Genomic DNA, 5339 nt, shown 5'->3' with positions numbered 1-5339 from the left:
CAACCGCCCACTTCTTCAGGACCCCAAACAGACTTGTGTGTTGTTTTGGTGGAAAGATCTGGAGGCATTGTTTACTCCACAGAGTTTACAAGGATTGAGAGTCATTACAAGCAAGAATCCAACTAAATTAGACAGGCTCCCTTGTGAAAACACAACAATACTGGATTGCAAAACCATGAAACCTCAGTAGAAAATGCAGGGCAAAGCTCAGAAAAGCTAAAATAACTTGCTATTAATCTGGCTTTTGTTTGATTTTCAGCTCAGTTGTGAGTGTCCCATTATGTTGAATTCATAAGAGGCGTCTTTATGGTCTGTATGCCAAACAGTCCTACTATCTACGTATCCTGCCTTTGATTCGACAGAGGCAGTTTTGATGAAGGGGAGGCCATGCCCTGGGGACGGCCCCACTGGTTTTCCCCTTGTAAGGACAGATAAACCAGCTGCATCACTATAAATGACATAACATGGGATTTTTTTTTTTGCCCAATCCTCCCCCTAAATTAGTATGGAAATGAAGTGGAAAATGGGATATAAATGGAAATGTGGGTGAAAAGGGGACTGGTGGCAAACAATAAGAGGGTTTACACAAAACCAGCGCTATGTGGGCAATGAACAAGTGAGCGAGAGACAGAGAGAGAGAGGGAGAGAGACATCAACAAGGCTCCTCTGTGTCTCCTTAAAGCCATCCTGCTTTTAAGAACAAAACAATGTCTCCCACAACACTCTTTGGTCTCCGTGATGTGCCTTTGGCTTATAATAGAGGGCTGTTTTTATAGTGTGAATACATGTGAATGTGAATACATGCATATTTGCATGTGTCAACTCCATTAAATAAAAAAAACTTCATGTCACTGCGTTACAAGCACCCAAAAATAGATCAAATGTAATTGAAAAATAGATTCTCTCTTATTTAAAGGACTGGTGATATTCTATATTTATATTGTGAATGTAATTATTATTCTTTAGCAGGATGGGCCCTTGGCTCAGTGTCACAGACTGGATTGAAAAGAGAGACCGACATACTGATGGTTTTAGACTCTCCATGGAACATGTTGACAGTTTGACAAATTATAGAGGGCTTGTGCTTTAAAACAGATAAACATTAAAGCAAATTAAATTATTTCAATTGTATTTTAACAGCTCTGGTAAAGGTTAGTGCAATCCAACGTGCAATACAGGTGACTGGCAACTAATGAGAGTGAGAAGGTGCAGAAAGATGAACAATAATAGTGACCAATGTGGGCCAAGACTAAAATAATAAGATAAAATAAAAATAAAACAATAAAAAATCACCAGCAAACATTCTCAGCAGAAGCATACATTTATGTTTAAGTTGTTTTCCTCTGTCTGCAACCGTTAAAATGGGCGTTCTGCAGTGTCTGTGTGTCTGTGTGGGGGAGAGTTTAGAGTCAGCTTTGTGTTTTATCTGGCAGCTCAGCTGGGCCGGTGCAGCTGCATGGCAGCTACTTCTCTTCAGGGCTGCCAGTCAAAAACACCCCTATAAATGCTATTGTGCTCACCTGATTGATCTTTCACAGGCCCAGAGCAGGCCAGACAGGCCGACTTTGGAGGGGAATGGCAAGAAATGGTCGGTGAACAAACAAGCGAGCCAGTGTCTGTGGCGGAGGAGGTTGGGCCGCAGGTGGCTAGGAGGCACGCTTGGGTTGGCGCACTAGCCCTCGTCAGATGCCAACAGTGACATTTCCTGACTATGGCTATACACAAGCAGGCATCCCAGCAACGGTGCAGTGTCCTGGGGGAATGAAGAACAGGCCTTGGGCGGATTTTACAGCACACAGGCAAAGGAGGAGGAGATGTATGGGAGCGCACATACATGGACACGCATGCATTAAACATGACACACACGCTTCCTCATAAACACACTAATAAAGATCTCTTTCTGTCTCATTCTCTTTCTTCTCACACACATGCAGACACACCTCCACTGAAGCTCATCTGTTGGTGAGAGCAGGCACGGCTCAACTGAGGCGAGCGAAGCCTGTCTGGGTTGCTGACTGAACATCACTGCCAGGAATTCCACGGGGGTGGTGCACGGGTGGGAAATCACTCGGTGTGTCTCTGTGGTCTAAAGCCCGGCAGGCAGTGACAATCCCCTGCACCAGCCTCAGGAGCACAATGCCAAGAGGTGTTAATCAAAATCCTGGAACATCTCCTAGCTAACAACCAATCATGTCAACAGAAGTGACTCACAAATCAACTTTTAACTTTTCTTGTACAAAGGCTTTCTCAATACAGCACGTTCACTCTTTGTGGGCTCTCATAATCAAGGCACTGATGCGTGTCTGCTCAGGGCAGAGCTCCAAAAGCAACACGATATAGAGTGCTTTAACGCCCTAAACAATGGGATCTTTCCAGGAAGGTTACAAGTTCAAATAATCCAGGTCGACCTTTTATGGAAGTGCCCTTTGCTGTGTTTTTAAAAAATCATGCAACAAACATAGCTGGCTCTATTTTGTCTGGAGTTATTTTCAGGTGTGTATTGTTTGCTGAGGAAATATTCTCCTGGCTGTAAATCAGGCACGTTGGATTTTTGCGCAAGCAGGACACGAGGCAGTCCTGGGGGGGTCCAGATTTGGCAACGTGGCATAGTGAGGATGTGACATAAATTGGGGAACTTACACGGAGTTGATATTATTTTTGGTCGCCCTGGAAGACAAATTGGAAAAGGTTTGTCTCAGGACACGGACACGCAAGCAAGTTTCAAGGGCATGTGAAACGACAGACTGGCCTGTGTTTCACACAATGACTGTTTGCATTAGGAATCATTTTTCAGTTGGCATGGCACGTGAGACAGGCTGCTCTTCCTCGGAAACCCAGTCCATACTCCAAACAAACCAGGGCTGTGAGGCTGAGAGTAAGTCCTGTTTGTTTTAATGGTCCTGGGATGCCCAGCGATCATTATGAAAACTAATGTACAGTGAAGGTCCACTTTTGTTGAAGCTTTTTTTTGAGATATGAAGAAAGTTTAAACAGTTACAGTGAATATTTTAAAGAATGGAACGTGGTCTCTCATAGTGATGAACCTACAGATTATTATCTGTTATCATTAGCATCTCTCACCTCACTGTTTCGGGTGTCCGGCCCTCAACTTTACAGCTTCAGTTCAGCTCACGTCAGCCTTGTTTCCTGCAACAACAGGAGGCAGTTTTTAGCTCCAAAAACCTGTATGTTAGCTGCCCAGCACCAAATGGGTTGACAAGCACAGTTAGCAACTAGCTGATGAACATAGAAAAGCATTTAGCAGCTACGGGTTGAGAGATTTCCCTCAGGGGTTTTATGAAGCGCGAAAGGGAGAGCGAATATTGGACTTATACTCATCAGGTGGACACTCCAAATGAATTCACCATATCAGCTTCACAGATGATAACCTTTCAGCATTGTGTTTTGGTCCAACGTGGCCAAAACGATTAGTGTTATTAATTTTAATGACACTTTTCTATCTCAAAACAGAATAATAATGTATTTGATGTGATGTATTATTCAAATTCAACTCATCCATAGAGTAAATACACTATAAATAATGAACATTAACAAATAGAATAAACATGTGTGTTGTGGGAAGGAATTTATATGTAGGCACACGTGGATTGAAACCATGTGGTTGTGTTTTAGCTTTAGCAGTGGTTGTTATGGGAATCTGTTACATTCCCAGTAGGGGTGTGGCACTGCTGGATGAAGATGGGTGAGTTTGGATGAATGAAACTGGGAGACGATACAACAGTTTATCAGCATTGTGCTTCTTATGAAGTTAGTATTGTTTCAACCAAGAGTTTAAGAAAAAAAAAAACTGTGATTGGATGTTTCAGTCATGCTTCCAGTAAGTCCCTGTGTGATGTCCTTGCCTTTATCAAAGATCTTCATTTGTTTATCAGTCACCATCAGCCTTATCAGGAGCGAGGGAGGAATGGCAGATAGGAGGGAAGAAGACGAAGCTCCAGAGAGAGGAAGACGGAGAGGTGTTGTCGACAAGCCTTCCAAACAACACCATCCCCCCATCGGACGCCTCGGCCTCGGACTCCTTCTGCCTTTCTTCTCTCCACATCCTCTTTTCCTCCTTCCCTTATTCTTACATTTCATTCATTCTTTCTCTTCTCCGTTTGCCCCCATTGCTTTGTCTCTTTCCATCTGTTCATTTCTCTTGCAAACACATTGCAGTCTGTCTGAATATCTATCTGTCTACCTCCATTTCAACACACCTCACTCTGTCTCTCAATAACTAGAACAGCTGAAGCTATAATAACATTTCACCCATCCATCAAGCACAGCCAGCTTTGATCAATAAGCACTTTGAGTCCACTCCACAGCACCGCACTGAACTTAAAATGTCTCCCCTCTGTCTCTGTCAGTACTTATCTCTCTGCTGACAAAGCTGTATTAGACTGGATGACTATTACAATAGATTTCACAATGCACACACACACATTGTGCTGTGTGTGTGTGTGTGTGTGTGCCGTAAATGAAATACATAGAGATGATCTATGGGAACTGCCTACGTTCTTTACATTTTCACTTCATCCTAGAGGATCTAAAGAAGTTGTAAATCCTGTGTGGGCTGTGACAACGTGACTGTATTAGCACAATGGTAAGTGTGGGTGTATCACCGAGTAGGTATTTAACACGGCTGCTTCTGCTCATTTCTATCAAATTAAATGTGTCGGTCACATGTGGATTAAAAACACATGTGCTTTACAAACACGTGCTGCGTTTCAAAAGTCAACTCTTTCTTTTTTTTTTTTTTCTTTCACGCTGTATTCTGTCTGAAGTCACATGTGACAGTTTTCACTTAAGATGTAAGAAAATCTACTCAAGGGTGAAAAGTGACAATAGGCCAAAGGAGAGGGGTTTTCCACACCGGAGCTTTGATTTCATTCACTCAAAATCCTGATATTTTTCACATAGAGAGAGATGATTCACAAGCAGAAAGATGTCTTTCTCAGATGGAAACTTTGTGTCCATAAAGATCACATGCTTTCATGTCACTCGTTGGATTATCATGTGCCACTTCTTTTTTGCAAGTGCAGGCGTTTGCCAGTACTGTGTGGTCACAACACAATAACGTTGAGTCATGCTTTAATATCTGGCACAAATGAGGTTGTGGAAATGAAAAACAGGGAAATCTGACCGTCAGCACAAACTCTTTCCATTGTTAAAGAAGGAGGTGGTCGAATAGCAAACGCCTACCTTATTGGCTTGTGACCCTCATCATGTGGTTTGCTTCTAGTGTAGAGACATAAGCAGACAGATACCAAACCAAAGAGTGTTTTCTTCTTATCTCTGGCTGCTTTATTTGAAAGATTTTTAGAGTTCTGCAGAGAAAC

This window comes from Pempheris klunzingeri, chromosome 20 (assembly GCF_042242105.1).
Source record: "Pempheris klunzingeri isolate RE-2024b chromosome 20, fPemKlu1.hap1, whole genome shotgun sequence".
NCBI lineage: Eukaryota > Metazoa > Chordata > Actinopteri > Acropomatiformes > Pempheridae > Pempheris > Pempheris klunzingeri.
The sequence above is the reverse complement of the archived record's forward strand: the minus strand, read 5'-3'. Positions refer to the sequence as shown.